The 8231-nt window shown below is 46.6% G+C and overlaps 4 non-coding genes across 4 annotated transcripts; all 4 read right to left on the bottom strand.

Annotated features, from left to right (window-relative positions):
• Positions 1–6407: 6407 nt before the first annotated feature.
• Positions 6408–6609, bottom strand: LOC118840542. The gene has a single exon (XR_005009720.1). It is a non-coding gene; the product is annotated as a small nucleolar RNA SNORA73 family (small nucleolar RNA).
• Positions 6610–6795: 186 nt separating this feature from the next.
• On the bottom strand, positions 6796–6997 carry LOC118840541. The gene has a single exon (XR_005009719.1). It is a non-coding gene; the product is annotated as a small nucleolar RNA SNORA73 family (small nucleolar RNA).
• A 192-nt stretch (positions 6998–7189) lies between these two features.
• LOC118840544 lies at positions 7190–7393 on the bottom strand. Its single transcript, XR_005009722.1, has one exon. It is a non-coding gene; the product is annotated as a small nucleolar RNA SNORA73 family (small nucleolar RNA).
• A 417-nt stretch (positions 7394–7810) lies between these two features.
• Positions 7811–8009, bottom strand: LOC118840543. The gene has a single exon (XR_005009721.1). It is a non-coding gene; the product is annotated as a small nucleolar RNA SNORA73 family (small nucleolar RNA).
• Between the last annotated feature and the right edge of the window lie 222 nt (positions 8010–8231).

Here is an 8231-nt window from a genome sequence, read left to right as displayed (position 1 = left end):
GGTTGTATGCATGATTTATTTCTCTCAAGCTGCTGGCAAAACTGAGCTCGCTTTGGGGTTAGGCTGCACAGAGTATAAAGACAAAAACTGCAAAGCTGGGTGGGAATGACCCTGTCCAGGCCCAATCAGGGACTGGCACTGTTCCTAAGGTTTAGTTTCCATTTCCTCCATTTCACAGAAGTCAGGAGACATCCCATGTACAGGGAACAAGGAAGAAAGTCCCCAAAGTCCTATAGTGGTGGATGAGGCAGAGGAATGCTTCTTGCAGCCTTCAGGTTCGGTCTTAAAGCACTGTCAGAGAAAGCAAGGTTCAAAGAGGCTTCTTCCTCAGAGAGGGGGAAGGGAGTTCTAATAGTCCTTGCTTGTCTGACCAGGAGTCTGCCTGTTTTCACATTCTCCACTTTGGAGGAACTATTACGGGCAGTGTGATTTTATTAACCTGAGTGCCATAAGATTTATGGGCTAAGGCCAGCCACAACCGGGCCCCAAGAAAGATGAAAGCAAGGACGGTAAGCATCCCAGTGACAGGAAGGAGGAGCGATATGATCACACTGCCCACTCCAGGGGAAAGACAGCCAAACGTGTCATATACCATTGGGTCCCTGTGGCCTGTTCCCTTAACTGGTTGGCAAGAGCATGAAGTCAGTCTATGCTATCCCCTATCTTTTGGGAGTTTTCAACATAAAAACAGCAATCCTCAACGAGGAAGGCACAGATACTACCACCCCCAACGCCCCACCCTGGGCTGTGAGAGCTGTCTGGTTGTTCATGTCACTTATCTGTCTGGAAAGAGTCTTGAAAATCTCATTTGTGGAAATCAGACCTCCTACTCCACTAGCAGTATCAGCCAGGATATTGCCCCCTTTGATGAAGGGTAGGACCTGGACCCTGCGCCGGGAGCGGGGGACAGGCCCTGAGCATGGAAAGTCATGGTTATAGGGTCCTGGGGAATCAGAGGTGCTGGAGTGGTGCCTGAAATATACTGGAGGTCAGACACAGCATGAACAATGGTACATAGCCTAGCTCATTGGGGAGGGAGAGTCTGGTAAAGGGAGATTCCACACACACAAAAAAAAACCATGCCTAGAGATGATGGTAAGGTAAAGGAGAATGTAAGGGAGCCAGGGAACTGGTTGATAGTGGCCTTCTTATGTGTGCCCTCCCCACCCACATTCCTGGGGGAGGTATCATTGTACAGGAGCCAGGACTGAGAGAGAAGCATGTCTATAGAAGGTTCAGACAGGGATTGTTAGGGGAGTCATTAGATGTCAGGTCATACTCGTGTTCTGCCCAGAGGTAGCCCCAATACTGGTCCCAAAAGACAGTTTCTGCTCCTGTTCTGTCAGGCCAGAGCTTCAGGCAGTCCCCAGCAGAGAAAGTAGTGTTAACACTGGACCAGTCACCTGTGACAGGAGTCGACACCTAACCCAGTGGGTTGACCTGAGCCGAACTGGGAGTCAGAGGCCCCCTTGGGTTGTATTGGTTCCTAGGATCCAAGGAGAAGACCATGAAGTCAACTCCCCTCTGGTGGTTGGCTTAGGTTCACCAGGACGAACCCAAATAGTTGCATCAGGTTGGGTCTATGTCCCCTACAGGGGTTCCAGAGGTGTGATGTGATAGATAACAAAAAGCAGCAGGGGGAGCCAGAGACCCATGTGGCTCCAGTGAAAACAGCCCTGAGAGCTGTTGAGGGGTAGGTGGATTAGGTTTTACCTGTGTCCTGAAGTAGGGAACGCTGAGTAGAATGTTGAATTCCTGAGAAGACCAGGTTCACTTAGTTTCCTAGGCCTCGTACATCTTGCTGTCTGGGACGTTCTCTGAGAATCTAAGACCTTTACTGGGGTGGGCTTGGGCTACCAATTCAGTAGACCCCCAATCATTGGCAGACATAGGTTGCACTGAAGTGGCCCCTTGTGGATCAACACACAGCCAACATCTGGACAGGTTAAACAGCCCAACGGCCTCCGGGCCCAGCCTCTGCGTGGGGTGAGCGGTGCAGAGGAGGAGGGGTTTGCCTTTCCTTGCAGTTGGGCACCCCCAGAGATGGGCAGCCATTGCAAGGTAACCATAAGCAAGCAGAAGGAGCAGGGCAAAAGGAAACCCAAGGAAGGGGGAGTGAGGAGCATGGTGGAAGAAAATAATACAGCAAACCAAAACCAAAGGTGGGGTGGCCAGGAGATACGGGCAACAGGCATCTGGTTTGTAAAGAAGAAAAAAAGGGAGGGGGGCACAAGTGGGGAAGGAGTCCCTCCTCATAGGCCGGGTCCAGATTCTTGGGGGGATGCCTCAGATGTCATCTTCTTCAGGGCAGGGCCTCCAGTGGGTTCAGATGTCCACTCAGGAGCTGGGGCAGTCTGGGTATGGCAGTAGAGGTTGTGAGTAGCACCTGGAAAGGCCCCTTCCACCAGGGTTCCAGGGAGTGCTTGTGCAGGTGGTGTTTCCAGTATACCCAGTCACCGGGGGGATTAGGAAGTTGGCTTCAGGCAGCAGACCTAGGGAATGAGACTGAGATGAGATCTTGAGCCTGATGAATCCGTTCACTAAGCTTGATACAATATTCCCAAAGACAACACGATGTGAGTGCAGAGAGATCTGCCCACAGGTTGTGACTGGAGAGCCAGGAGAGCAACGGGGTGTACCTTGACCTAGGGTACCTGGTCCATTTCCCTAGTAATCCCTTCAATGCCCCGTTAGTTCTCCCTACCAGCCCTGAGGTCTGAGGGTGGTAAAAACAATGCAGGTCCTAGCCTATTGCCCAGGTATCCAGGATGGCCCTGAGCCCTGTAAAATGGGTTTCCCAATGACTATGGTGGATTGTTGTCCTTCATTTGGGACCCCAAAATAAGGGATGTGTTCACATGGGGGTGGTGGTCACCTGACACAGGAAGACCTCAACCCAGCTGGAAAACATACCGACCATAACCAGGATGAAATCATATCCTCACCATGTGGACAGCTGGATGAAGTTAATCTGCCAGACCCCAAAAGGCAAAAAGGGGAGTGGAAAGCAGCCTTGGGGAGGGTTGCAGGGGCTCCACGGGGGACAGGACTGACATTTGAACACCACTTCCTCAGACTCTTTTTGGGGGATTCCCCACCAATGCTGAGAAGCAAGTTCATAAAGCTTGTCAGGTTCCCAGTGGCACAAGTGACGCAGATGGCTCAGCAGTAGCTGGTGCAGCTGGTGGGTGAGGACAACTGGTGTGCATGTTTCCAAAGCACCTTTGTAGTTCCCATTGGTGTGCTGTTTCTGGAGACACTAGGGTTTGGGTTTCTGTTAAAGCTAGCTGGGGGTGGTGCAGACCATTATAGGAATTGGGGGCGAGAGGGCTGCCTGGTCAGCCAGTAGGTTCCCTCAGGCCTCAGGAATGGGTTCACATAAGTGACCAACAGTTCCGACAATGGCCACCTGCTTGGGGAGTAGCAGACCGTCTAGTAACCTGGTTCTTTATGGGCTGCCCAGTGGAGGTTCCTCTTTGCTTCTACAGCATTCCAAAGTCATGGACAACCCCTAAGGCATACCTGCTGCTGGTGTAGATGTTAGTTTCAGTCCCTTTCCCAGTTCACACTCCCTTGATGCTGCTTCTAGCTGGGCATGTTGTGTGTAGTAAGCATAGGGCAGGAGTGTGATATAAATTTAGGAGGGGCTCGGCTGTATTAAGCATTACTGGAGAGTCAAGTATGACAACCTCCCTTTGTCTGAGTCTCAGCTATAAATATTCCTTAGGCAGGGCAGGCTGCTGGCCACCACATCCAGTTGTTCTTCAGACAGGGAAAGGTGGTTGGGACTGGGTGGTGGGTGGCAACACAGGGCTTTGTACAGGGGGCAGGCCAGGCCACAGGGGACTAAGAAAGCCTGAGATTGCCGTTTGGATGATGGGATGGGAAAACCGGATAGCTTGGGTTCTTTCAGGATAAAGGAAGGCAGTACGCTGGGATACCAAGCATCTACAGAACTTTACAGAAGGCAAGCCTTATGACTATTCAAAGGTAGAAATATGAAATCCTATGGCATCACCCACCAAGTTAATTCAGGAGAGCAGAGAAGCAGGTGATTCATATAAGAGAGGAGGGTGGACAGGAGAAGCAAGGTTACCACACAGAACTTGGGAGAAGCATGAGATTCAGTGAAACCCTGAGGTGTATTGTGATCCTTCACAAGCAAAAGCAAAAAGGTTATCTGTTGGAGGGGTGCACAGGGACAGAAAAGGTACTATAGAGGAATAAAAGGGTGTTGGGATTAGGGACTTGAGGTGAGAGGTAGAATAATTGATGTTAATGGGATGGATGTCACTAACCAGGCTTCCTAAGAGGGAAGATGTTGCAGGGGGCAGTACAAAACTAGTTCCTTTGAAATGGGAGTAGGGGCCTAGCACCTTTAATAGCACAGGGAAGTGGGTACTGGTGATCCAGCAGAAAAGCTGGCTGGAGGAGACAGAGAGGTAGGATGGAGTGCTGAGTAGGAAGCCAAGCAAAGATTTACATTTGCTCCTAGAAGCAATAGAGATACACAGGAGTTGAAGGCAACATTTGGTCCCAGCAATTCCCCCTTTGTGAATTATTGGTCCACCTGGATACAACAGTTCTATGACTGTGGTGGGACATCAGGAAAAGGCTTCAGGTGAGCCTTAAAAAGCTAAGGATTCTAAATATTAAAGAGGGAGGCGCATTCCAAGTATAGGACATAGTTCAACAACTGTAACAGAGCAGTCAATGCTTCCCAAGCAGGCACTTTTTTACTTTGCTCAATGGTAGTAGGCTCTGTGGCTATCAAGCGGCCCCTTGGCAAACACTGAGTCATACCAATAGTAACCCGCAAGACACATAGGCACATCAGCCCCCTTGAAGACTTCCATTTTATTTACCCACATTTCCATTTTTTTGGAGCCAGACCACACATTGCTACTAAAACTGTAAGTTGGGACCAGATTATCAAATCCCTACTTCTGAGGACAGGCAGTAACACTTCTCTTTTCCTCATATACTGTTTTCAATAGACTAATATTGCTTATTAAGCTGAGTGAGATACTACAACCAGGCAAGTTTTATTAAAGATCATTCACATTGGTTATCTCAGTACCTGATTACTAGCTAAAAACTGTTTTAAAGTTTAAGTGGATCAACCATTATCATTCTAAGGGACTAAAACCTTGCCTAAGAAACATAACCAACGGTGGTACACAGAATCAATGAGAACAAGTAAAATGATAAAATTTATTGAAATGTATACAGGATAAACCTTACAACTGTTCACATCTTCAACATGTAAATTTTAATAAGCAACATGTCCTCCTTTTGCTGCAAGCACCTGCTTTACACGATTTGGCATGGAATTGACAAGATTTTGACACATATTTTGCAATTCTTCATCATGAAACCAGACTTTTTTCACGTTGGCTATCAAGTGTGCCTTTGATGAGCAGTCCATTTCACCAAGTCTGGCTTTGATTCTATCCCATAGGTTTTCAATGGGGTTTAGGTCAGGCGAGTTCCCAGGCCACTGAAGCAAGTTTATCTCCATCTCATGGATAAATTTATTAACCTTTTGGGAGATGCAGCATGATGCAAGAGAGTATTTTAGCACTCCATCTCCACCCGAGATTTTCTGCAATTCTGGAATAATTGTGCTTTTCAGTATATCAATGTATTTATCAGAGCTCATTGGTCCCTCAATGGAGACAAGACTTCCAGGCCCACTGGAAGTGAAAAATCCCCAAAACATTTCTACGTAACCTTGAATGAAAAAGTGAGTTTTATCAGTAAAAATTACCTTTTTCCAATCTTCAACATTCCAGTCTTTGTATTGTCTTGCCCATAATAAGCGCTTTTTTCTCATAGCTGTGGTTAACAGCTGTTTTCTTACTGGTCTTCTGGAGGTCCTGCCAATCTCAAGGAGCCTGCGCCGCACTGTTGAGGAATCGATTACAACCCCTCCAGCTGCCAGGTCCCTCTGAAGGTCTCTACTTGTTTTTTGAGGATTAATTAGGCTATTTTGCAGCAAAAGGTTGTCAATACTTGGTGTTGTTTTCCTTTTTCTACCACACTTACCTTTTCGCTTTGGGGAGATGGATCCTGTTTCATTGTGCACTTGAATAATCCTTGAAACGCTTGACTTACCCATACCAAGAGCTGCTGCGATATCCCTAACAGTCATTGAAGTGTGCTCTTTAAGAGCTATAACTTTTGCCCGTTTCACTGGAGAAATATCCATTTTTTAAAATCGGAAAATTTAAAAAGGCATCAGCCTTGGGTCAATAAAACTATATATGCATGACCACTTGATCCCAAGTAACACCACAAGCTGTTGAGACATGCTTCAAAATCCTCTTCTTACCTAAAAAATAAAAAGCATGTTTTACCACCCCAATAATACACACCAAGAACTTGCATCAATTATGTTAAATTTAAGTTGTTTCCTGCATGGTTTGTCTCCTCAGTCATAGTCCAAAAGATTCTGAGAAGGTTTAGGAATATGCAGGTGCAGACACAAGGCCCGGCTTGATATCCAACGTTGTGGAACGGGACTGTACATCACAGAGCAGAGCCCTATGCTCCCTTTCGCCACTTGAACAGAGCCTGGGGGAGTGACCCTCAGGATATCCAAGTTGGAACAAATGAGTTAAGACAAGTGAAGCAATTTCCAAGCTAGCCACAGGAAGAAAAGATAAATTACTCACCTCTTGTCTAAAAAAGGAAGGATGCAGATGAAGAGGGTACTGGAAAAAAAAAAGAAAATAATAATTTAGTCCTATCCCAGCCTCAAACTGTATGTAATACTCTGGGACAGTAAAATAGTACTGTTTCCTGCATGGTTTGTCTCCTCAGTCATAGTCCAAAAGACTCTGAGGAGGTTTAGGAATATGCAGGTGCAGACACAAGGCCCAGCTTGATATCCAACGTTGTGGAATGGGACTGTACATCACAGGGCAGAGCCCTATGCTCCCTTTCGCCACCTGAACAGAGCCTGGGGGAGTGACCCTCAGGATATCCACGTTGGAACAAATGAGTTAAGACAAGTGAAGCAATTTCCAAGCTAGTCACAGGAAGAAAAGATAAATTACTCACCTCTTATCTAAAAGGAAGGATGCAGATGAAGAGGGTACTGTAAAAAAAAAAAAAGAAAAGAAAAGAATAATTTAGTCCTATCCCACCCTCAAACTGTATGTAATACTCTGGGACAGTAAAAAAGTACTGTTTCCTGCATGGTTTGTCTCCTCAGTCACAGTCCAAAAGACTCTGAGAAGGTTTAGGAATATGCAGGTGCAGACACAAGGCCCAGCTTGATATCCAACGTTGTGGAATGGGACTCTATGTCACAGGGCAGAGCCCTACACCCCCTTCCGCCACACGGGACAGCCTGGAGAGGTTCACCTGTCCAGGGCATCCACGTTGGATATTGAAAGATATTAAAAAAACAACATCAAGCTAAAAACTGACACATGACCTGACATATGGGATTCAGTGGGAATCAACCCCAGGATTCCAGATGACACTGTTACCAATTACCAACCAACTACCATTTTATGAAAAAGTGGCATGACTCCCAATGCCTCCTTTAACTTTTCCAAAGGCTGAACAAAAAATACCAGCTTCTACAGGCAATGTATCAAATGCTCCCAAAGAGAACACTGGAATTAATGGCTCCACATCTATAAGAAAATTTGTCAACTCACCCGAGGTGTCTTCCAAACTTGTCTCTGTGGTATGAAAACCCTAGAGAACAAGAGGAAATAGATTAGATTTTTAAAGCAAAAGAGAAAACTCAGACTCCTACCTATGCTCAGTCCACAAGTTACTGAGGCAGTAACAGTATTGTTTCCTGCATGGTTTGTCTTCTCAGTCATAGTCCAAAGACTCTGAGAAGGTTTAGGAATATGCAGGTGCAGACACAAGGCCCGGCTTGATATCCAACGTTGTGGAATGGGACTGTACGTCATAGGGCAAAGCCTACGCTCCCTTTTGCCACTTGGACAGAGCCTGGAGTCATCTGGCCAGGTTATCCACGTTGGATATTCAAAAAATGTTTAACTGACCAAACAAAAATTGACATGATGCACAGGGCATTTCATACCTACCCAGCCAATTACTTCCTACAGAAATAAGCCATTCCCTTAAGCATGGCTATAGTTGTTACCAGGCAAGCTCAAAGATCCCATGGCAGAACCACTCCTAGACAAACCCAAACATTTTCTTTGTAGAGGTATGGAAACTATTCACAACACGGCCCCTCC

This window comes from Trichosurus vulpecula, chromosome 2 (assembly GCF_011100635.1).
Source record: "Trichosurus vulpecula isolate mTriVul1 chromosome 2, mTriVul1.pri, whole genome shotgun sequence".
In the NCBI taxonomy this organism is placed as follows: domain Eukaryota; kingdom Metazoa; phylum Chordata; class Mammalia; order Diprotodontia; family Phalangeridae; genus Trichosurus; species Trichosurus vulpecula.
The sequence above is the reverse complement of the archived record's forward strand: the minus strand, read 5'-3'. Positions and strand labels throughout refer to the sequence as shown.